The sequence below is a fragment of the Xenopus laevis genome, chromosome 9_10L (assembly GCF_017654675.1).
Source record: "Xenopus laevis strain J_2021 chromosome 9_10L, Xenopus_laevis_v10.1, whole genome shotgun sequence".
Classification (NCBI taxonomy): Eukaryota; Metazoa; Chordata; class Amphibia; order Anura; family Pipidae; genus Xenopus; species Xenopus laevis.
In genome coordinates, this window is record NC_054387.1 from 74741767 (window position 1) to 74768589 (window position 26823).

Consider the following 26823-nt stretch of genomic DNA (forward strand, 5'->3'; position numbering starts at 1 on the left):
CCTTGAGTTTTCCCACTTACTCATCATCATCATCATCATCTCAACCTGCCATAGAGGCTTAACATGCACAGAGCTGTGGGGTCTGCGACTCAGCTGCTGCATAACCTCTTGGGCACACAGATACCAGTCATATCCCTGCTTAGAAAGTGGTAGGCAAGTGATGCTGTGATTGACAGTTTCTCTGTTCAAGAGTTCTCTGTCCAATGTTCGGCTCTTCTATCTGGCTCAATGAACCCCCAACATTCCCCCTGTTCAATCCATGGTTTTTGTTGGGTTACCTTACCTTTGTAGCTTGCCCTTTGTGCATCCACTTAGTTAATGGATTGAGTAAGTATGATGTGGCCATGTCAATCTAAGAAAATTTGCAGTTGGTCTTTATGTTTTTTGGGGTTTATCTCAATTTAACTTTCTTTGTATTACGTCTCTCTCTGGCTCTAAACATTAGATTGCTGTCTGGTTATTAGACTCAATGCTCTATTCAAGCATTGTCAGTTTATTTTCCCTTCAAATCTTTCTGCAACCCATAAGAAGTGTATATGAGGTGCAGGCCGTGAGGGAGAATTTTTGGATGCTGTATATAGCTTTCATGAGATGTGGGTGTGGGCTGCACCCCAGAATCCCCTCGGGAACTGAATGACATTGTGGGGGTATAGTTCTGCTAGCTCTTCTCTCTAGAGATTGTGCTTATACTGTCCTGATAAGGTTCAGGAAGGAGAAAACAAAAACATTTTACAGCCTTTTGTTTTTGCTGGAAGAGAAGATAGAGGTGTGATGTCCAGCATTTTGGGATGGGAAAGGTAAAATCATCTTAGGCCTTCTCAGCATTGTCTTTAGGCCCCTGAAACAACTTTAGCCATCTGTAACCTTGTGAAGGGGACATGCAATACCTATGGCAGACCCAGAGCTTTCTTGAGGAAACGCTGCACCTGCAACAGGCTACCCGTGTCCCATTTATTTTTATAGGAATATACTTCTTTAAAAAAGAGCATTCTGGACACTTAAGAGTTTTTTGGGGGTCAGTTCCAGGCAGCTCTGCAGAGTGTAAAGCTATTTCAGATTTTAGAAGAAATGTGTCTTTAAGTTTCCTAAATATCTAACATGAAGGTCTATAACTTTAATTATCCCTTAGTAATGGCGTTAGTTCCTTGTCAATAAGTAGGAGTAAGGTATACCCATACCCCCCAGCTGTTCCCCTCTTCATGGGACAGTCCCGATTTTGACAGTTCAACCTGCAGCCCCAGATTGTTACTGAAATGTTATTATATCACTGGACTGTGGAAGGAGGACAGACTTTGAACCAGCAATGAACAGTAGAGGGGGTGGACCAGAATAACAGGATTTTTACAAAAACATCACAGGATATCAAAGTGTATGTGGTGTATAGGGATGTCAGTTGAGCAATAAATATACAGGCAGATACATTCTCTGATGTTGTTTTGTACCACCTACTGCTGTTTCCTTTATCCACATTGTATTCCCTTATCTGCCTAATTCCCCAACCCCTCTCTCACTCTCTCTTTCACCCCACTTCACCCACTGTACTGTATTTCTTTTTGCTCTGCTCTTCTTTTTTGACCCATCAACTTCCTCTTCCCTCCTTCTCTCTTCTTATCTGTAAATTCTTTTCTGTTTTACCATTTACTTTACTGATCACCAGAAAAGGAATTTGAGTTAGTAGCCTGCTGCCGACCAGGTTGCCCTTAAAACACTGGGCTGCCATTTCAGTATAATAGGGCACCCAGTCTAAAAGTTGTTTCTGTAAATAGATCATGCCCCTTATCCAAAGCAACCATGCCCTTTTAAAAAGAAAAAACTGACCCACAGTTTGTCCATTCCACAGAAAACCCTCCCCTTTCTGTGGCTCCACCAATCTGGACCATATGTAGGTATTGCCTGATAAGACCCTCTTCTAGGGCTGGGCTCTTGACAAGTTCCTTTTTGAGTGCCACCAGCCTAGTCAGTGAGATACCAGCCAAGACCACATCCACTATTACAGATTCGCTGGCAATGTACTTGCTAATACATTTGTAATTCACAATTTTTCTGTCTCTGATCCATCCCAAAACCCTCTCTCAGTTTATCTTGGACCACTCCTACACAATAAATCCACATCTGCACTGGCTCTACACCATACGTCACCGTCATTAATCAGTGCCACTGGATACAGTTTCCCCTGAGATTTATATCTATATTATAATAATTCAGCACCAAGCAAGTTACCTATCGTTGGCCTATAGACTACGAATCTTCATTATTACTGACAGCAAATAGTAAATCTTACTCTTGCACAAACACAGTTCTGCCTTTCTTGCTCTGAAAGCAACACCCGGTAGATCCTTGTTAGATCCTTGTTAAACTGACACAATCTGCTCTCACTTGAAAGAAACCAGAAAGAAACAAGTGACAGAGCCGACAGAAAGAAAAAGACTTCCCAGAGCCTGTGGCACAGCAATATAATAGGTCTCTGAGCCTTGCAGACTTTTATATGTATGAATTTAAATTCAATTATGTCCCTTTTTATTAAAGGATGAGTAAAATTTCCATGCTATACAACTCTCCAGAGTAGGATTCCATGCCTAATTACACATGCAAGAAGATTCTTCAATAAAATTCACCTTTACCGGCTCTACATCAGTCTTTTTGCTGTTATCTAACATACAGTACTAAGACTACATTGCAATTATTACTTGGTAATATTACATTCTCATCAAACGCTTGAAAATATACTGGAAACCCTAATTTTAACCCAGCAACAATTGGGAGGAGCAACAATGCTCTGGAAGGTTTGTTTGCTCTGGAAGGTTTGTTTGCTCTTTAAAAAACATCTAAAACTCTAAGCCTTCATTTCTTCTGTATTTGTTTGGCCACTGGCCCCAGGAGCTCCCTCCCGGTGTGAGTGTCCTAGCACTCACGGGAGGCAATTTTTAAAAAATAAAAACTACTGTTGCCCCCACCTTTGGTTGGGAATATATTTTTGCCTGACAGGTGCCCTTTTAGGTGCCCTTTTAAGCTGCAATAAACCCTACTGTACTGCACTGCACAGCCACACATTACTTGTTGTTGTTTAGTTGTTGCTGGAATACAAATCCCCAAATACTTTAACATGTTAAGGTTAAAGCATGCTGGGACTAATATTGAGTTGAGGGGTACATATTGTTAATAGGATTCTCATCGGAGGGTTCTCTTGCATTAATTAAGATGCTGGACATGAAGAGGAATGGTAGTGATTTATTGAGAGACTTCCCTGATATTGCTGCACTGCAGCATGAATTAACCCATGCCAATAGGTCAGTGTATACCAGCAGCTGTAGTCCGGCAACACTTTGGTGAGCCATGGTTGAGAACTGTTTTTTTTTTTTTAAAGGGGATATAAACATTCTTAAAATTCGCCAAATATACCCCCTCCCCCGGCTCCCCAGATTAGGCATTCATGTTTAATTACAGATTGACAAATATTCTCCAATGAAAATCCTACCTTCCAAATTCAGATTAACCCTTTTATAGAGAAGAAGTTTAGGATGCAGGATGTCAGATTGCCATAAGCGGTGGAAAAAATTGTTGAATATGAAGTGCAAGAATAAACTCATAAAGTTTGCCATCCTGCTTGACATAATTTATAATTGATCTTTATGGATTTCAAGAAGAGTGATTCTAATTAATTGTAATAGAAACCGATTAGGTATTTAATAAGCTGTGTTTTCTCAGATCTGTGCCCCTATTAGGACTTTTTTGTTGGGTAAAAGGAAATATTAATTGATGGCTGTTGCTATTTAGTCAGCTACAAGTACAAAGGATCCCCTCGGGGTGCATGCGGGCAGCTATAATAATTTGTGTTTCTTGTGCTTTGTGCTCTCCAGTGACAGACATTATCTAATGAACAGGCACGTGTTCTACTGGAACATCTCTCAACTAGTGCTTTGGGAGCACATAACAGCGCAGATATTCCTCTTCAGCCTGACACAGTGTACTCAAGGCAGACGTTCCAAGGATTAGTTTGATCGACTGATCTGCATTTAAAGGGAAGATAACCCTTCTATAGTAATGCTTCTCTATCAAAATATTGCTGGACTACAGCTTCCATATTATTATATTATTAAAGGTTAAAGCATGCTGGGACCTGTAGTCTAGAGGCATAATACTGCAAAGAGAGAGAGAGAGAGAGAGAGAGATCGATAGATGATAAATAGATAGATAGCAGTAGAAATGATTTGGACCGAGATGGTGGTACATCTAGTATGCTGTTCTATCTATAAGTAATTGTTTGGACCAAGATAGTGCTCGGTGTCTTGGTCATAGGAACTCATCTCTGCTCCTCTCCTTTTTTGCTACATTAAGTCATGTGGATTAATTATATTGGAGGGGACTATCATCCTTTTCTGCTTGTGTTTTTGCCATTGTTTTGTTCTCGCTATGCAGCCCTGCATAGTATTTGATTATATGAATCACAGACAACTGCATTTAAGATGATAGTTCCCACAGGCATTATATTTCCATTGTGCAGTTCATCAATTTATACTACTTTACCTTCTGCTTTGGCACCATTAGAAATAAGGACCACCTTAGTTTTGTATTTTGTGATAATTTCTTTCTTGAATTGTTGACACTAGTGTGTATGAAGTCAGTAGATGACTGCAGAGGGCAGCCAGGATATTAATATATTTCCTTATAACAGGAAGCTTGGGTCTATTGTTAGAGACTGTATCAGGTTTGCGCATTGATTCATAGGAAAAAGTCATCTCTCAGCCACATACAATACGGTATATAATTAGCTTCATTAATTTTCAAAGGACTTTTAGAAGTTTACTTTTGTTCTAACAAGCACAGATTAATGTCAGTGTATTTAGGTATTGTGAATGCGTGCCGTTTGTTTTGTGTATTTATGTGGATCTCGGTTAGACATATGTAAAACAAAATAAGCATACTATATATATATATATATATATATATATATATATATATATATTTTTTTTTTTACCTGTGAGTGCAGTTTTATATGATGTTATGTAGTTTTTTTTTATTCTGGCACCAAGGCGATTAGCTTATATAAAAAGAGTTCAAATTACAAGCTGGAATGTATATATATCAGAATAATAGGCACAGCAATGCCTAGGCTTACAAAAAATGTAAAAATATTTATTATAAGAAAGACCAACACTTCGATCTGAACCACAGACCTTTATAGAGGTTTGTGGTTCACACTCAAATATTGATCTTTCTTCAATAAATATTTTAAACCCTGTAAGTGATGTGCCTATGATTCGGATCTTGCTGAACTAGTACTTGGCACCCAGGCACATTCAAGTTCTGGAGAGTGTCCATACTATGGTATATATATATATATATATATATATATATATATATATATATATATATATATATATATATATATATATATACTATAATAAACAAGGGAAAGTTGTGCTCACCACTATTTTTTAAAACCATTAGGCGGGGGTGCAACGAGGCTGTGACCACAAAATACATATAGTCAAATACAAGAGTCCTCTGCACTCAACCCATTATCAATATATTTAAGACAGCGACGTTTTGTGCATACTGCTACTGAAAAATGCCTTACCCTTTAAACAAAACAGGGATTGTTTGTCCATATATTGCAATATATTTAAGCTAGCAAACTACGTCAAAGTCATCCCATATCTGGCCAGTCCTATGGACTGGCCAGATATGGGATGACTTTGACGTAGTTGATGTCATCCCCGTAGTTGATGTCATCCCATATAATGATGCGTCCCCCCCCTGGACCCGCTCCGACTCTAAAATTTAAAAGCGCGGAGCGGGACGGGGGCAGCAGCAGCCTCTAAAACAGTCATTACAGCAATGGCAAGGATAATGTGAAGGTAAAAGTAAATCTAGTTTAGAGCAATTCCCTGTATGGCTGTGTATGAGAAGCACATTCTCCTGCAATCTGAACACAGTAGAGCTCAGTGTGGAGACCTTGACCACCGCTTATGAAGGTCATTGATTACCCTTTGTCAGGGCCGCTTCGTGGAGCAATCAGTGCTGAATCTAGAAGGAAGATGAAGAAGAGAAATCACAGCTCTGAGCAATATTTGTTATCCCTTGGGTTCAAATGGTGAAACATACATTCATTTTATTTTCTGCAGATGTTCCTTATCAAAAGACTATAGCTCTTCATTGGGAGCCTTTATTATCTGTGCTGATTTACAGATGCTGAATAGGTTGCGACACCTAGCCAAAGGCTGTTAGAGTATGCTGGGGGTCTATGTTTAACAGCATTTTGAAGGTTGCCTATTTAATATCACTGCTTTAAAAGCAAGGCTTTTTTATCTTTCCCCTTTAAATCAACTTCGTTATTATATAATAAGTCCCATGGACTGACTGTCAGCACGTGACCTACTTGCGGCTTGTTATGAGCACCATCACAATGCACCTCTATCTGTATATCTACAGAATTCTTTAGGTCATATTACAATGATTCTGTTTGTACTGATCAGATCAGAAACGTTCTGTCCTCTAATAACACATACAAATATCTAGTGATGAAAAGTAAGGGGATACTTTAGACAAGAGATAATCTTACATACGAACAGCGCTAATGGTATCCTTTCCAAGCAGGTGTATGGTAAAAAAAAACAAAATTCAAATATTCTTATTAATGTATACTGGAAAGCAGCTTAGAATTACATTTTTGGAGATTCACTTTAATGTAAAAAAGAATGCAAGTTGTGTTATCCGTGAATTTTATCTTTATACAATATCAAGCATATATATACACACACACACACACACATATATACAGTGTAACATCTTGGCTGGTGTTGCAGTCCCTCAAATGATACACGTAATAAAAAGTGAATTTTGAGATTCAGTGCGCTAGTGATTGATACGTAAAATCCCAGGTACCTAAATAAAGAATATAATATATAGTGTATTACGCGTCTTTCAGGGATAATATAGAACAACCGGATTTACTCACAAAGCGATCTCTTGGTTATGTGCTCATCGCAGAAGTAATTGCCGCATGTAGTGGAAGAAGAAGCCGATATTCTATGCTCCTAAAAAAAAGCTGTAATAGTTAAGTAACGCCGGAGCTCGTGGTAGGCCCTGTGGGCGGTTGCACTTACCGAGCAGTACATATAAGAAGAACAAGGTTCTTCTTGTATGTACGACTTGGTAAGTGCAATTCCATACCTCCCAACATTTTAGAAATAAAAAGAGGGACAAAAAAGTTGCTGCGTGAAGTGCAGCAAATTTTTTGACAACGCCCATTTTTGTGGCCACACCCCTTATTACCATGTTCATTTTACAAAATTTGACAGGTTATGAAAGTCTGAACATATTTCTGTTTTTTTTTCCAGTTATTACAGTTTTGCTAATGAAGGTGAATTGTCCTTAAGCTGTGAGTCCTGTTATCTTATATTTTTACAATTACTTATTTGCGTATCTCAAAATTGTTACCAAAGTATCTTATCTGCATCTGTGGCTGTTCTTGGCTCTCTGCCAAAAGCCAATTAAGTTAGAAACATTGTTTCTTTTTCTGCCTGTACAAACGAGGGACTGTGGGTTGAGCTGTCAAAAGAGGGACTGTCCCTCTAAAAACTGGGATAGTTGGGAGGTATGCAATTCACCAATTATAATTCTACTGACCAAAAACTTAATTATAGAAGCAAGTAGGGATTCACCAAATCCAGGATTCGGTTTAGGATTTGGCCAGGATTCTGAATCCAGGAAATTGCTTGAATTTTTGTCACAAAATAAGGAAGCAAAAAATGTTTTCACCTTCCCACCCCTAATTTGCATATGCAAATTAGGATTTGGTTTGGTATTTGGCCGAATCTTTTGCAAAGGTTTCGGGGGTTCGGCCAAATCCAAAATAGTGGATTCGGTGCGTCCCTAGAAGCAGGACAATTTACCAATGAGAATGCTGGTGAGGTTATTATGTCATTTTTACTTTACTATATTACTGTGTATTCAAACATGGGGCTAAAGGACGTTTGTTCAATGTTGAGGAAAATATTTGTGGCCCCATGTGGCTTGATCTGCATAACACCGGGGTGTGCAGTGGATCCCTAGGTACCCCAGTCTGACATTGGCCTTATGCCACTTGTATCTGAGGTCATTTTGGGAAGATTTATTGACTTTCCAGTTGTAGTGTTCATTATATACAGGCCCGGATTTGCGGCATGGCCGCATAGGCCCGGGCCTAGGGCGGCAAAAAAATAGGGGCGGTGTCAATTTTACCAGTATAATCCAGACGTAGAAGGAGCTTGAGCCGTAGATAGTGAACCCACAAGCGCCTCACACAACCGCTACCCACCTGGAGTGGAACAGGGAGCAGGGTTGTGGAGAGTAGCCAATGAGACGATTAGCAAAGGTACAAGAGGATTAGGCAGAGTCGTGGTCAGGAGGTCCGAGGTCAAGAGGCAGGCAGCGAGGTTCGTAAACGGAGAGACAGGCCGAAGGGTCGAGACAGGCAGCAGAAATCGTAATCCGGGAACAGGCGAAGGTCAACAACAGGAAATCACAAGAGAAGAGATGCTAGGGTTTCAGTTAGATAACCTAATAACCAGGCAATGCATCTCAAACAGAACCAGGTTTAAATAATGTCAATTTGGCGCCAACTGGCGTCATTCCGCCGGCGTCGCCGTGCTGACGTCACGTCCGTCTCAGGCGCTCGCGTCCGCGTCTTTGCGTCGGCGACCGTCGCCGGCAAGAACGCAGACCCGAATCCTCACATTGCCCCCCATCAAGGAGCGGCCTCAGGACGCGACCACCAGAAGGTTTACCAGGATAGGTTCCATGGAATTTTTCCAACAAATCAGAAGTGTGAATGTTAGACACTGGTTCCCACGAATTCTCTTCCGGACCAAAGCCTTTCCACTTAACTAGGTACTGAAGACGTTTACCTCTCAACCTGGAATCCAGGATCTCTTCAACCTCGAATTCTTCCTGACCATCCACCACGACAGGAAGTGGAGGAGGAGCCGTACGTCCAGGAAATCGAAACGTTGTGGCCGGTTTCAAAAGTGCTGCATGAAACACTGGATGAATGTGCCAGGATGCCGGAAGTTTAAGCTGGAACGCCACAGCATTGATTTGACGAATGATGGGAAAAGGGCCCAAGAAACGTTGACCCAACTTCCTACTGGGACAGGAAAGCTTGAGGTTAACAGTTGACAGCCACACCAGGTCACCCACCTTGAATTTTGGATCCCCTCTTCGTCCTCGATCAGCATATGCTTTGAAACCTTGTTGAGCCCGCTTCATGTTCTCTTGAAGTTTCTGAAAATTATTAGATAAGAAAGTTAATCAGTCCTTAAGGAACCAAAATATCAGAAACAATGGCAGAGGGAAAGGTGACTGGATGAAGACCATAGTTTGTGAAGAAAGGGGACTGTCGGATGGAGGAATGATGAGCATTGTTGTAAGCGAACTCCGCAAGAGGAAGCAGATTAACCCAGTCATCTTGGAGGTACGAAGAATAACATCTTAAATACTGCTCCAAGGTCTGGTTGGTTCGCTCGGTCTGGCCATTGGATTGGGGATGAAAAGCGGAAGACAGGGACACCGAAATCTTGAGTGCTCCACACAAAGATTTCCAAAACTGCGATGTGAACTGTGGACCTCGATCGGACACCACCTCATCTGGAAGACCATGGAGCCTTACTACTTCCTTAATAAAGGTATCAGCAGTCTCAGAGGCAGAAGGAAGTCTTGGTAAAGCCTTAAAATGAGCCATCTTAGTTAAACGGTCAACAAAAACAGCAATGGTGGAACAATCACATGATAATGGTAACTCGGAAATAAAGTCCAAAGAAACTGACCCCCAAGGACGAGAAGGCACTGGTAGAGGTTGAAGAAGGCCAATAGGTCTAGAATGAGAGTCCTTGGATCTGGTGCAAACCTCACATGATGAGACAAACTTGAAACAGTCTTTAGCCATCCCAGGCCACCAAAACAATCTCTTGGCCAGAATGATAGTCTTTTTGACACCTGGATGACCCGCAGCTTGGAGTCATGAATATTCTTAAGGACCTCTAGACGCATTTGTTCAGGAACAAAAATCTTGCCTTGATAAAGAAGAAACCCATCCTTGGGAACAAGTGACGATTCGGAAACGTTTAAAGATGCATCTTTAATTCCATCTACCAAAGTAGACTGCAACAAGAGGAAATTATCAGAGCTTAAAATCGTCTCAGGAACCAGAGGAACCTCATCTTCAGGAGAGAACATTCGAGATGGGGCATCTGCCTTAACATTATTTGACCCAGGTCGATAAGTAAGATGAAAATTAAATCGCATGAAGAACAAAGCCCACCTTGCTTGTCTAGGTCTCAACCTTTTAGCAGAGCATAGATACTCCAGATTTCTATGATCTGTAAAGATAAGAATCGGATGTTTAGATCCTTCAAGAAGATACCTCCACTCTTCAAGCGCCAGCTTAATAGCAAGTAATTCACGGTCAGCTACATCATAGTTACACTCGCTTTTGGCCAATTTACGGGGAAAAAAAACAACAGGATGAAGATCGTCTTGAACCCCAGTTCTCTGTGACAGGACAGCACCCACTGCGAGTTCCGAGGCGTCAACTTCCAAGGTGAAAGGAAGAGAAACATCTGGATGGTGAAGAATTGGACCAGAAGTGAAAAGTTTCTTCAGTTTCTCAAAAGCCCCCTGAGCCTGAGATGACCAACAAAACTTTTGATTACTATGAGTCAGCTCAGTGATTGGAAGAATGACTTGAGAAAAGTTCTTAATAAATTTACTGTAAAAATTTGCAAAACCGATGAAACGTTGGACAGCTTTTTTAGATGATGGAATCGGCCAATCAAGAATTGCAGAAATCTTCCTGGAGTCCATCTGAATTCCCTGAGGAGAAATGAAGAAACCCAAAAAATCTACAGAAGTTTGTTCAAACACGCATTTTTCGATCTTGGCATAAAGCTGATGAGTGCGTAGGCGAGTAAGGACCTTCTTCAAATATAACCTGTGCTCTTCCAAAGAATTAGAAAAAATGAGAATGTCATCTAAATAAATAATGACGAAAATATCAAGAAAGTCCCTGAAGACATCATTAACGAAGTGCTGAAATGTTGCAGGGGTGTTACAAAGACCAAAGGGCATGACCAAATATTCAAAATGTCCGTAACAAGTGCGAAAGGCCGTCTTCCATTCATCCCCTTCCCTTATTCTGACTAGGTTATATGCACCCCGAAGATCCAATTTGGAAAAAATTTTAGCCTCAGCCAGGCGTTGGAAAAGTTCTGGAATGAGAGGAAGTGGATACCGATTCTTGACTGTAATTTTGTTCAGATCCCGGTAGTCAATACACGGCCTTAAAGAATGGTCCTTCTTTTCAACGAAGAAAATTCCAGCTCCTGCCGGAGAAGAAGACTGCCTAATGAATCCTTTAGTCAAATTTTCATCCAAATAAGAACGAAGCTCCGAAAGTTCATATTCAGATAATGGATACACTCGTCCAAAAGGAATTTGAGCCCCAGGAAGAAGGTTAATAGGACAATCATAAATACGATGAGGAGGTAACCTGTCGGCCCCTTTTTTATTGAAGACGTCCAAAAATTCCCAATATGCCTGAGGAAGAAGATTTTGGATCTCGGAGACAGGAGATAAGGAGCACACACCATTAGAAGGGAGGATGCATTGGGAACGACAAAAGTTAGAAAGAAAAGTTACTTCACCAGTAGCCCATTTGATAGACGGATTGTGTTTCTGCAACCACGGTAATCCCAGGATGATAGGGAACAAAGGAGAAGAAACCACATTGAAATTCATGAATTCAGCATGCCCTTTATTTAACAAAACGAAAAGTAAGATAGTCTCTTGCACCACAGGGCCAGAAGTAATCAGAGAACCATCTGCCACACGGAGAGCTATAGGGTTCTTCTTAGACTGGAGCAGGATCTGGAATTGTAATGCCACTCTATTGTCCAAGAAACAACCGCTTGCCCCAGAGTCAAGGATTGCTTGGAGTTCGACCCTCTTGTCTCCCCACTGTAAAGACAAAGAGATAGTCAGGAGAGGCACAGGAACATGACACCCAGAAAAGTCTTTTTCAAAAATCCTCTTACCCGTTGGACGGGTCGGGCAACCACGAAGCAGATGACCAGCTTGTCCGCAATAGAGGCAGAGGTTAAGTCTGCGACGTCTAATGCGCTCCTCAGGTGTTAATGCAGACCTGATAGCACCAATCTGCATGGGCTCTGGAGCCACGTTGAAGGTGGACGAAGAAGCACCGGAGAACTTATGGAGGGCATTCGGACAGGAGGAGGAGCGGACGGCAACAACCAAGTCTGAGGAAGAAGACCTGCTTTCTCAGCCTTTTCTTCTTCCCGGCGTTCCCTGAGCCTCCGATCTAGTTGTATGGAGATGAGGATGAGATCTTCCAAGCTATCAGGGATGCCCGTACGAGCTAACTCATTCTTTAGCTCAGAAGAAAGTCCAAAACGGAACTGATTTTTTAAAGCAGCTGGGTTCCACTCCGTATCATCCGCCCATTGCCGGAATTCCAGCGTATAATCTTCCGCAGGACGGTCCCCTTGCTTCAGAGCGCGCAGGGCAGCCTCAGCAGTGGTGGCTCTGTGAGGATCGTCGAAGATAACCGCCATTGCGTCAAAAAAGGAATCTACTGTGGTTAGTACAGGACTTTGGCGATCCATGAGGCGGAACGCCCAGGTCTGTGGTTCGCCCGTGAGAAAAGAAATGATGACCCCAACCCGGATTTGCTCAGTAGGATACGTGTGGGGTTTAAGAGAAAATAATAGCTTACAATTGCTCCTGAAGTTCCGGAACACCTTCCGATCCCCAGCGAACTTTTCCGGAAAGGCAACTTTAGGTTCGGAGATTTCCTAGGTGATTACCTGAACCTCCGTAGGAGCTGGAGGAGGAGCGGCCGTGGAAGGAAGGACAGCTGGTGGATGAGCTCTGATATGCTCCTGCAACTGTGAATAGCCACTTTGCAACTCCCGAACTGCTTGCGTAAGGGTGGACAGCTGCTGGGTCAAAACGGCAAATGGAGACGCTCCCTCAGCTGGATCCATCTGGCCTGGTTATACTGTCAAGCTTACCAGTATAATCCAGTCGTAGAAGGAGCTTGAGCCGTAGATAGTGAACCCACAAGCGCCTCACACAACCGCTACCCACCTGGAGTGGAACAGGGAGCAGGGTTGTGGAGAGTAGCCAATGAGACGATTAGCAAAGGTACAAGAGGATTAGGCAGAGTCGTGGTCAGGAGGTCCGAGGTCAAGAGGCAGGCAGCGAGGTTCGTAAACGGAGAGACAGGCCGAAGGGTCGAGACAGGCAGCAGAAATCGTAATCCGGGAACAGGCGAAGGTCAACAACAGGAAATCACAAAAGAAGAGATGCTAGGGTTTCAGTTAGATAACCTAATAACCAGGCAATGCATCTCAAACAGAACCAGGTTTAAATAATGTCAATTTGGCGCCAACTGGCGTCATTCCGCCGGCGTCACCGTGCTGACGTCACGTCCGTCTCAGGCGCTCGCGTCCGCGTCTTTGCGCCAGCGCCTCCGCGCCCGCGACCGTCGCCAGCGTCCAGCGTCACGCGCCGACGCGCACTATTGCGCCCGCGCCTGCGCCGGCAAGAACGCAGACCCGAATCCTCACAGGCGGCATGCCGCCCAGCCGCATTATGGGGACGCGTGTGTCCCCATTCAATTACAGCAGCTGCGCCGGCGTTTTTTTGCCGGCGAGCTGGGAAGGGGAGGTGAGGTGGGCGCTAGGACCACGCGGCCGCCTGGTCGGACCGCGCGGCCTAGAGGCGCGCCTCATTGAAATCCGGCGCTGATTATATATATAAATATATCTAGTGTGTGATCAGATTTATACCCCATCCCTCTCATTCCTGCTTTGTGAAGGTTATATGATGTTTTACCTTGTAAATTAAAGCAATATATCTTCTCACTGTTTGTTCGGTACCTTTTCTTAGATATACCAAACCAATGCAGTATATTCCCAGAAACCTATTCTGCATACATATGGAGTAAGCACCCATTTATATTGGTTAAACCATGCACTGAAAGTTCTTCTTAGCTAAATGAAGCCTCAGAGCCATGAATATTGGTTTTGGCCTTGAATATATAATCATAAAAACATTCCTGTAGTCATTTGAGATTCATTATTTACAGTTCATTAAACTGAAATTTATTCTAACAAACATGATGGTTTATCATTATTAGTGGGTTCTCTTGTGCAAAGGCAGACGGTTGGCACCAAGTTAATATAAAAATCTTCCATATCTCAGGACAGAAAAGTCAGGTTTGTTCTTTAGGGCAGGTTTAAATTAATGTTTATTTTCAATCACAATAAAAAACTGCCCTAATGTAAATGCATAAATAATTTATGATGCTGCTGTCAAGATATGCCTTTTCTTATGTCTGAAACATGAGCAATATTGTCTGAAGTAGTGAAGTTTTTGGACAAAATATTACTTCTTAATAATTTGCACTTTCCGCCTTCTTCCAGCTGCAAATTTGTTGGCACATAACTCCCAGAATGCATTGTTCAGGGGTGCAAGGGATACTTTTATTTAAAAGAGAACTAAAAACTATTGAATGTTTTTAAAATAATAGCTGATTCCTGAACATAAATTATATATATATATGTATATTAGTTTGGCAAACTATATGGAGATAGATAGGGTAACAGCATTATAAAGTAAATTCAAGCCACTGAATACAAAATACAAATAATAAAGACCCCACAAAATGCTTTTTGTTGTTGTAAAGACTGCATATATCTATAAACTGGACTTATAAGATTTCAGACTGCTTGTTCCTGGTCAATAGTAACAGTTGGTTTTACTCTTCATGGAAGCAAGAATCTTCAAGAAATCAGCAAGGAGGCTGCTCAGATTTTACAAGCTTACTGTATTGATTCAACAATATTGATTACTGTGGATAAATTAGAAGACAGACCATCAATCATGAGGAGATGCAGCCTTTAGCTTTTATTTTTTATGGGTTGGTATTCTTTAATTCTGTAGTACCATGAGAAGGCTTATATTTATAACAGAGACATCAAGTTGTGCCCTTCCACTTAGGACTTGCAATAGAACACCAGCTAGAGACGATGCTGGAGGGACCTATTTTTTCATGCACATGTAGAAACGTAAAAAACTTATGGAGACAGTTTTCTTAGATACCCCCACCATGTCCCACTATGGTTTCTCATTTAAAGGCTCAGTATACCTTTTTAAATCTGAGTTAAGTGAATAGGGCTTGGGCCAAACATACTTTATGCCTATTATTTTAATCACAAATAATCTACATGATTTGTTATTTCTTAAGCTAAACAACGAAATTGAAGTTATTCCATGTTTGGCCCTTGTAATATTCATAGGGTTGCAACATGGGCAGTATTTCACTTTCCTAGCCAGTATTATGCCAGCTAAGGCTGGGCCTTTATTACAAATTTACTTGCAATCTACTTGCATGGAAATGTATCTTTTCTCATTCTACCCCTCATCCATTTCCAATCCACCCCAATTCCCTTCTTTATTTCCTGGCACTTCTTTAACCCTGGCTACTCACTAAATCTCTGCCCTGTATGCCCACTGATATCACAACACCATCCCCTTTACGTCACTGATCTGCCCCCTTTATGTCACAACTCGGCCCTTTCTCAGCCCTGTCCTCTGCTGGAAACTCAAGAGATGCATAATTAGGTTCCTAGTGTACATTTCCTGCATACTGAAATCCTGCTTACAGTATGTTTCAGTCAAAAAAGTCACATCAGGGGATGGAAGGGAAAGGATGGAGTTGTATACTAGTGATTTTATTATATGCCTCATTAGTACCAAACATGGAGTACCTTTAGTTTCTCTGTTTAGCTAAACAAATCATAAAAACATACAATTTTCATGTTAAAAACAATAGGCAAATGGTATGTACACTACTTGCCCTATTTCTATGTATATGTTGAACAAGGGGAGTATACTTCCCCTTAAAAACTAATTATTATCCCACATACATTGTGATATGGTTGTAGTGCTCTGTGTGATGTCCATCAACATGCCTTAATAAAAGCTAAATTAATATCAAGTGCAAGGAATTGCATTGTTCTCTGACATATTGGGATTACTGTGCTTTGCAATATTATACTGTTGTGAACTGGAAAAAGGTTTTATTGCATAGTGTTGCTTAAAGAATACATATCTGTGGATGTTGGGAGCTGTAGTCTAGTAATACATGGCTGCAGATTGGGTCAACCTACTATTATGTGTTGCTGTTGCCATTTTGCTTTATTGTACTTAACATCCTCCCGACTGCTCTGTGGGTCTCTACAGTGTGGGGCCAAAGACTGTCTGCCATATTTTCACTCCTGTAAAGACTGCTCTCCTGAGATGCGAGAAATAGACTAATGTCTTGGTATGCTGTATATGTAAATGTTTGATAATGTAGTGGCTTACAATTAAAGGGGTTGTTCACCTTCAAACAACTAGTTGTTATCAGATAGATCACCAGAAATAACGACTTTTTCCAATGACTTTCTATTTTCTATGTGTGACGGTTTTTCTAATATTGAAGTATAAAGTGTCATTTCTCTCCTTCTGAAGCAGCTCTGGGAGGGGGGGTCGCCGATCCTGTAAACTGTTCTAAATGGATACATTTAGTTGATACATTTCTTATCTTTGTCCCTGCTGAGCAGAATCTCTGGGTTTCATTACAGGCAGCTGTTAGAATTGATACAATTGTTGCTAATACTCCAGAGATGCTGCTGAGAAATGTATCAACTAAATGTTGCAAAACTGTAACAGTTTAGAATCTGCACCTGGATTACTGAGCTGCCAGACTCAAACACCAGAGACAGGAACATTCAACTTTAAACTTAGATTTTGGAAAAAACGTATAAAATAAATAATGGAAAGTAATTGGAAAAAGTCATTATTTCTAGGGAACAATCTAAAAACAACTAAATTGAAAAAAGTGTTTGGAAGGTGAACAACCCCTTTAATGCCTGCTTCCAGCTCTATTAATTTTATATTGACTTTACAGTTTGGAGTGCTGCTTGAGGAGAATTGTTCTAATCTACTTATCTACCCAAAGAGATCAGTTAGCATTTAAGAGAGTTAATATCCGTATCTTGAAATGCATTTGCTTGTGGTTCTTTCTCTTCTAATGCATGGCAACACATATTTTAATGTTTCCCAATGGGACAGTACCCTTGACAATGAAGATTTTTTGTAAATTGATTTCCATTCCCATGGATACAGATCAACATAAGATCAGTAAGTGTCTAAGTTTCCAAAGTCAGTTGCCTTTGTTCTATAACTTCCATGCATATGGTGGCCACATGCGTCTGAATGTTTGAGAGTAGTGATGGGCGAATTTATTCGCCAGGCGCAAATTCGCGGCGAATTTGCGCGTTTCGCCGCCAGCGAATAAATTCGCGAAACGCCCGCGAAAATTCGCGGCAAAAACGGGCGCCGGCGTCAAAAACGGGCGCCGGCGTCAAAAACGAGACGCCGGCGCCGTTTCGCGAATTTCGCGTGAATTTCGCGAATTTTTCGGCGAAGCGAAACGGCGCAAATTTGCCCATCACTATTTGAGAGTCAATACTGAATGCCACCAAAATGAGTCTTTTCTCAACTTTGAATTGCGTTAATCCTTGGTCTGCATTCCCATGGGTACAGAGCCACTGGAAGATATGAGATCGGTAAACCCCAAGAGTTTACAGAGGTTCCATATTGATAGTGGCCACAGGGTGGCTTAAAGTATTTTTGTTGCGTGCAGTTGCATATATTTCCCTGCAGCCTATGACCTCCTGGTATACGGAGCCTGTTATTTGTTTATTTATTCAAATGCTCTTACCCATGAACAGAACGTGCAGTCAGTGTACAGGGACTCTAGCTGATGAATAAGTGAATAAGGACCATAATTCAGAAAGATCTGACCTGTGCTTCTACTGTATCCACCTGTTCTGCAATATAGATAGCATAAATCTACTTTTAAAACACCTTGGTTACACTGACATGGAAGGACCAGGAAAAGGGGAAGGGGTAAATGAATAATCTCATGGTTTATCTGACATTGAGGTAGGCCAGGAAAAAAATGGTATATAGACACATTCTCTGTTATCTAGAATGCAGAAAGTAAAAACTTATAGAATTGTGTAAAAGAATAATAAAAAAGTAAAAAAAAAAAAAAAAAGAAAAATGTTCAGTAAAGCTTTTAAAAATGGAATTTCTGTAGGAGTAATTGTTGTTTTTGTGAGATATTCAGTTGAGCTGAATGCCGCTCTGCAATTCTGATGTGGTTGTTCTTTATTATGTAGTCTGCTTTATCTTTGCCTTGCAACTCAAGATCAACCAAAAAAGAATATTGTGCAGTATATTTCCATTTGTGCCATTCTTGCCTTAAAATCGATGTCGATCTTATGCAGTTTTCCTAGCTCATCCCTTAACTTCGTATATAGTGGGCTCACCTTCCTAATTAGGTCACACCGTGAAGTCCAAATATTCAACAATGCACATAGCATGAAGGAGGCCACAAACATCCGCAGTACTGTGCTGCAACTTTTTATTCCAAATTCCATCAGTGGAATTTTGAATAAAAAGTTGCAGCACAGTACTTTATTATTATTATTAACATGTATTTATATAGCGCCAACATATTGCGTAGCACTGTAAAGTAAATGTGATTATACAACTAAATCACATGAATTAAATACATAGAACATATGGAGTTACATACAGTACATCACAATCAATACAGGTACAAAAAGGTGAGGAAGACCCTATGCATAGGCATACACTCTAAAGGGAAGTGAGTAATACACAAGGTGTTGGAGTGGGCAAGATCGAATTAAGTGGGTGAGAAATGTGGTGCTGTATGTGGTGTTGCATTTAGTAGTTAAGCAGAGTGAGGGTAGGCTTCTCGAAAGAAGTGCGTTTTAAGAGATTTCTTGAAAGCAGAAAGGTTGGGAGAAAGTCAGGCAGACCTTGGGAGAGAGTTCCAGAGGAGGGGTGCAGCCCTTGCAAAGTCTTAAATGCGAGCATGTGAGGAGGTAATGAGAGAAGAGTTGAGTAGCAGGTCAGTAGAGGAGCTTAGTAAGCGGTTGGGTGAGTATATAGAGATGAGTTCTGAGATGTAGGATGGGGCAGAGTTATGAAGTGCACAGTACTGTAGATGTTTTTGGCCTCTTTCATGCTATGTGAATTGTTAAAATCTATGTCATTGCTTTGGTCTTCACTGTTTTGTTAAGGTAATTGTGGTGTATCCGTCATAGATTGGAAGACTATGTATTTCTGTCAAGAATACCGACTAGAATCTAGCCAGATAGTCCCAGCCAGAGAGTCCAGTGTGAGTAAATGAAATGTAATATTATTTCAGGGTAACTGCTAATTCTGGAGTTATGAACCAAACTTTCATTGGTTGGCTTTGAATGTTCCATTGTATGCCTCCTTTGAAGTTAATTATATTTGGTTATATTCTTCTTCATTTTTTCTCACTTAGCAATTAATGCCATCTACCAGCTTCCCTGACCAAAAGGACATGTTTTTGACAACTGTGCTGCTTGACTGCCATATTTTATTTTATTTGATATGTTGCTTTTTTTTTTTGCTGACCTTCTCATGCATGCATATACTGTGGTCCGAGAAACACTGATATGTTCTTATTCTTCGCACTCTCTAACAGGAGCTTACTCCTGCCAGATAAGGTTACACATACCCCAAACAACTACATCCATGACATACAGCTCAGACTATGGCTTTCTTAATGTTACCAAATAGTTTGAAGGCTGCTGGTTCAGAAGCACAAGCTATAACTCTTTTTCTATTAAACATGCCTATTCCAGTGGCTTCTCAGTCTCTCCTTTACTCTAGCTCCAATGTGACTGAAGAAAAGTTTTAAAAACCCTTGATTAGGTTCCACCCAAAGTTCTCCATGCTCCTACCATTCTTTAACTGAAGCTCTGGCCCATTAAACCTTCACTTTGATCCTGTCCATCAGAACCAGTAGTGCAAATCATTGCTTGTAAATGAGAATTTCTTTCATCTCTGTAGGGCGAGGAGTCAGTGACAATGTTAACGAACCATGACAAACTATGCCACACGTCTTCAATCAAAGCTCTGGCTTATCTGTCAGTCATTTCTCTCTTGTCTGGAATCTTCTCATTTTCTATTACAGTAAGATAATGCACTAATTACCCCCACAGTAAATTAAACTGTCACTTGACTGACCTATACATTGTCCCATCTCTCTGCTCCCACCACACTCCACCAACTCTGATCTACCATGTCTACTTAGTGGTTTGTTAAATGGCCAGCTTTGTTATAAATAAAGATGGACTTGTTACTTCAACACTTTTGCCATGTGCATAGGGTGTGCATAGGGGGTGGTGTTTGGCATACATTTAACTGTTATAGTAAATATACCCTAGCAGTGCTGTGGGTCAGTTGTTAAAGAAATGATTGCACATATACCGTTCCAGAATTGCTTGTCCCTAGCGAAAAGCTGTTTTTCAATCATTGCACAATAGCAAATTAAGGTTTCTACTGCTGTATTTCAAGAAGCTGGAGCAAGCTTGGCATTTTTAGTGAGTTAGAATAAATTGGCTTATCAGACCTTAAAAAACGAAAAAGAAAAGAAACATAAAACAAAAATAGCTAACAGAATAGGAATACCTGCAGAATACATATTCCTTATACTACATAAATCAAATGGCAATCAATGCTGAAATGTAATAGCCCTTTGACTTACGGAGCAGTGGTTGTCAAACTTTTTGGTTCAAGCCCTCTTAGGAGTACCAGCCTTTAGGTCATAACAAAGATGCTAATATCAGTATAGCAGCCATTTGACCATACTGATATGGGATCTGTTATCAGGAAATGTATTATCCAGAAAGCTCCAAATTACAGCAAAGGGCATCTCACATAGTCTCCATTTTATGCAAATAATCCAGATTTTTAAAAATGATTTCCTTTTTCTATGTAATAATAAAACAGTACCCGATACTTGATCTAGTCTGAGATATAAGCAATCCTTATTGGAGGCAAAACCAGCCTATTGAGTTTATTTTATGTTTAATGATTTTCTAGTAGATTTAAGGCACAAAGGAATAACTGTATAACAGTTTGGATAACAGGTCCCATACCTGTACTTCCAAAAGTACTGTATATAGGTAAAAAAAATATGTGTTCACAGATCTCATGCCAGCTGGCCTCCTAATTGGGCTTCTAAGGGCATATCTAAGAGCAAATAAGCATTCTCCCATAATATTGCTCTAATTGGCCTTCAGGTTGTCACAGTTTGGGAACCACAACGAGTCTAAAGTTAGGGATAAGCAAGGGTTATATATTTTATTTCCGCACAGGATCTCACTCAACTGTGGAAATTATTAATGAAGGACTTTCCAATAAAAATGAATTACAAATTTGCGATGGTTATTCTGCCTATGATATTTCTCCCTATTGGGGATAAAAGGGCTGGATATAGTGCACTCTCTTTTTTCTGACGCATATGGGGGCATATTTATCAAGGGTCGAAGTTCGAAGTTGAAAAAACTTCGAACTTCGAATTCTAAAAGACCAACCGAATAGAGGTCGAAGGTTTTTGGGGGTCGAAGTGGTCCAAATTCGAATTGTACGATCGAAGGAATAATGCCTTCGATCTACTTCGATTCGAAGTTTCCCCCAAAAAACTTCAATCTCTCAAACTCCACCAATTACCTCCATATGGGTTCTAGGAGGTCCCCCATAGGCTAAAACAGGACTTCAGCAGCTTTTAGGTGGCGAATGGTCGAGGTCGAAGTATTAAATAGACAGTACATGATAAATTTTGATATTCGAACTTCAAAGTTTTTTTCAACTTCGAATCGAAGTTTGACTATTCCCTATTCAAAGTACACAAAAAATAGCTCGAAATTCGAAGTTTTTTACTTCAAAAATTCACTTCGACTTTTGATATATCTGCCCCATGGTGTATATTCTTATATAGAAATACTACACAATATATATTCTTATTGCTCTCTTGCAGATTTCTTGACCTAGTGCGGCCAAAAGAGCAAAAAGAATAATAATTATGCCCATAAATATAAAGTATGAGCTTTTAGGTGTGTCCGATTTATTTATATTGCATCAACTTCAACACTGGAAATCTCAAAATTGGAACTATAATGTAGTGATGAGCAAATCTGTCTCGTTTTGCTTCTCCGAAAAATTTGTGATTCATTTTTGCCTCAGAAAAAATTCACAGATGTGAAATGCTGACTTTCGCCACAAATCCATGGCTGGTGAAAAAATTCTCTCATCACAATAATAAAGGTATTCTTTATAATACACAAGTTACAGCTGATCATGAGACATACGTGAATTTGCTAAGTGCTCATTATAACTGATAGCATCACTAGGCAGTGATTATAAGTATATAAGTATATATTTTGTGTTGTTATTACACATTTAATATCACAAATGAATCACAGTATATGAACCTATTTGTATAGAGATAATTCTTGATTTATGATTGAGTTTGATTGCATTTCTCATTGGCCAGATTGCAGTCAATGATTCCTATGTATAAAGGGCAAATAGTTATGTGTCCATCTCAGCATAGGAGTAATAGAATCATTTTGTTGTATAATATTAAAAATATTCATTTGGAAGATGGGTGTTAATATCATGATGCTTGCTTAAATGAACATATACTGGAAACAAACAAAACAAGATAATTACTATTTGCTTTCATGTATTTTAATCATCAGGGATAAGATTAATATGTTTTTTCTAATTTGAATGGTTGTAGTTTACACAAGGACAACATGATAATGATCTGGAAAGATTTCTGCATTAAAATAATGAGAAGTGTAATTTGCATAGTTGTCACTTAATTCTTTCTATATCTGCTAAGCAGAATGACAATTAAATTACAGATAATTGTATATGCTAAGAAGAGCTAACTGACTGTACAAAAAGACTGAATTTGCATTAGCAAAAAAATAATAAAAAAAAGAAACCTTAAGAAATTATTCAAGATTGGTTGCACCTTAAAAATTATTGAAAATTATTTCTATATTTTGGTAAACAATATTATGGGCGATGTTTAATTGATGGAAAAAGAAGAAGTGAAAACTAAAATGCCAATCTATGGGAAAGCCTTGAGCTATAAAGTACAGCTGTTTGATCACTCATCCCAAACCCGTTACTGGATGGCAATCTCCATAGAGTCCATTATAAGCAAATCATTTTGATTTTCCAAACGTTTTCCTTATTCCTCTGTAATAACAGTCCCTTGCACTTGAAGGTAAATAAACTGAAAAAATCCATATTGGTGGCAAAACAATGCTATTTATTTTATTAAATAGTTATATCATTTTTAGCAGACAAAGTATGAAGATACAAATTACAGAAACACCCCATATACCGAAAAATGGTTTTGTTTGATTATTTCTTGTTTTCAGTTAGTGGTATTGATTGAAACTAGTGCTCCATGTGAAATGTGTTGCTTATGGTGACATTCTTTTCTGAATATTCCGGTATAAGTGGAAGTTCTTTATGAATGCAGGCAGTTCAGATCAGCCAAGATATATTAAATTGGGTTGTGCTGGAAATTAATATTTGTAAATGTCTGGGAGGAGAGAAGCAGACTGTGAATCAATATAATACTGTGCTCTGTGTAACAGAGAAACACGCTGTGTAACATACGGAACACTACAATATATGGCTCTATATGCAATGGATCTACTGTAGAGATTAGTACGCCAACACCACAGTTCTGTCTGTGTCTTTCATATGTGTAAATAGAGTTTGCATTTAAAGAGGTGCTAAAACCTGGGGGCACATTTATCAAGGGTCGAATTTCGAGGGTTAATAAACCCTCGAATTCGACCCTTAAAGTAAAATCCTTCAAATTCGAAGGATTTTAGCGCAAATACTTTGATCGAAAGATCGAATAAAAATCGATTTTAATCGATCGATCAAAGGATTTTTATTCGATCATAAAAAACGTAGAAAAGTGCTGGGGGAGGTCCCCATAGGCTAACATTGAACCTCGGTAGGTTTAAACTGCCGAAGTATGTAGTCAAAGTATTTTTTAAAGAGACAGTACCTTGACTATCGAATGGTTGAATAGTCGAACGATTTTTAGTTTGAATCGAAGTCGAAGGTCGTAGTAGCCTATTCGATGGTCGAAGTACCCAAAAAAATACATCGAAATTCTACATTTTTTTTCATTCGAATCCTTCACTCTAGTTTAGTAAATGTGCCCCCTACTGTACTGTATTGCTCAATCACACTTTACACAGTTGTTACTGGACTTCAAAACCCAGCATACTTTAACAAATTAAAAGTTGTGATGAGAGCTGTAGTCCAGCAACATCCGTGTTGTATTGTTAAAGCAATATTGACGAATAAAACATTCCCTCAGCTCTCCAGGACCAGGGGCTGCATAAAAATGCAAAATAATCCTCCAATGAGAAGCCCAGCTGATCAGTCACCATGTGCTTTTCTCCTCCAACTGGAGTTAGAAGCGTCATTAAGTACAGTTTCCTAATACTGAACAATTCTGTCCTTTATCCCCATGTCTGATTCCAGTGTAATATAATGAAGCCAAAATGACATCATCTCTTTATATATGAAAAGAGCAAAATGCCTGACATATTGCTGGTAATCAGCATTCTCATTGGGGATTTTTTTTGCATCTATAACTAGAGTTGCCATCTGTCCATTTTTGACCTGGACAGTCCAGTTTTTGAAGGGGCTGTCTGGTTCAAAACCTCCTGATGGCTTATACCTATAATTAAGTTTTGGTTAATAGAATTCTCATTGGTGAATAGTTTTCAGTGTGTAATTATGTTTTTCGTCATGTTCTATAGAGAACTAGGGGATGCAGTGGTAATGTATTGAACACATACCCTTTATTTAACTCAAACATGTGGTGCAGTGTTTAAAATGACCACCATAGAGTCCTGTATATAATACTGGTGTACGATTGTGCAAGCTGCACCATAACATTTTAAGTTGCATATTGTACCTATTGTGATGGTAAGATGTCAACACTAGTTTGGGTTGTCACCGATGTCGACAGCAAAAGCCAGCCAAACGGGACAGGTTGGTGTCATTCTGAAATCATGAGTCAGGTCTGTGACATTTTCTGGGTGGGCTAGTGATGTTCAGGTCAGGGCTTTGATGTCACACGCCACATGGTTTAGTGAGATTGCCCAGTTTCACAACCCTTTAAAACCAGACAGGAGGTTTTGAATGGAACAGCCCTTCCAAAAATTGGTTCAAAGCTAGCCGTTAGCAACACAGACCCTAATAGGCATTCTTCTATGTGTCAGTACTGCTTTTCACTAGCTGTGGCACGTTCGATATTTATTTATCCCATTGTTTTGTTAAAAGGCGTGCTGACTTTCCTTGTCCTTTAATGAACACATACCTCCCAACTGTCCCGTTTTTAGACAGACAGTCCTTCTTTTGACAGCTCAACCTGCAGTCCCTCATTTGTAATGGAAAGTCAATTTTTCTCTGCACTGAAAAAGAAACAAAGTTTCTAACTTAGTTGACTTTTGGCAGATAGCCCAGAACAGCCACAACAGAAGATAAGATACATTTGTAACAGTTCAAATATATCTAGATAAGCAATCTAGATAAGCAAATAAATGATACAACTATACTCTTAGTACATGTGTTTTACTTTCAGTGCCTCCATGACCAGTGTGAATAATTGTTCAGTCCCTGAAAAGCTGTCGAACTGAGTAAACTTGAACATAAACATTTTAAGAGAAGAAACACCACATTTAATTAATCCCTTACGGAACTGGATTGAAGCATTTCAACTGAGCTCTGTTATGTTTAAACGGAGAATGGATCTGCAATATGCTTTATTTTTAGTTCCTCTTCTGTTCTTCTTTCACCTTGAAAATGTTCCTTCCAAGATCTGATAAAAAAGGCTGCTAATATTTTTTGCGTGCCATATATATTGAAGCTGTGGAACATTTGCCACACACTGTGAAGCAGAACAGACAATAATTGCTTTCCGTACTGACAGTAACAGCCGTGTCTTTCTCTAAACAAAATATTCATTATGAAAGAAGATAATGCATATTTCATTAGTAAATAAATAAATAGATAGATAGATAGATAGATAGATAGATAGATAGATAGATAGATAGTCATATGAAAGGTTTGGGAACCCCTCTTAATTCTTTGGAGCTTTCAAAGTAGCAACTTCCTTTTAATATATAACATGCCTTATGGAAACATTAGTATTTCATCAGTGACAAAGTTTATTGGATTAACAGAAAATATGCAATATGCATGATAACAAAATTAGACAGGTGCATCAATTTGAGCAGCCCAACAGAGATATTAGATCAATACTTAGTTGAGCCTCCTTTTGCAAATGTAACAGCCTCTAGATGCCTCCTATAGCCTTTGATGAGTGTCTGGTGTCTGATATTTTTGACGATTCGTCCATACAAAATCTCTCCAGTTCAGTTAAATTTAATGGCTGCCGAGCATAGACAGCCTGCTTCAAATCATCCCATAGATTTTCTATGATATTCAAGTCGGGGGACTGTGACGGCCATTCTAGAATATTGTACTTCTCCCTCTGCATAAATGTAGATTTCGAAGTGCGTTTAGGGTCATTGTCTTGTTGAAATATTCAACCACTGCGTAACTTCAACTTTGTGACTGATGCTTGAACATTAGCCTGAAGAATTTGTTGATATTGAGTTGAATTCATCCGACCCTCGACTTTAACAAGGGCCCCAGTCCCTGAACTAGCCACACAGCCCCAGAGCATGATGGAACCTCCACCAAATTTGAAAGTAGGTAGCAGGTATTTTTTTGGAATGCGGTGTT

General features: G+C 39.8%; 1 protein-coding gene across 3 annotated transcripts in view; it reads left to right on the top strand.

Annotated features, from left to right (window-relative positions):
* Positions 1-26823, top strand: part of LOC108701361 (ceramide synthase 6-like) — an 83628-nt gene that overhangs the window by 331 nt on the left and 56474 nt on the right. The window lies entirely within an intron of this gene.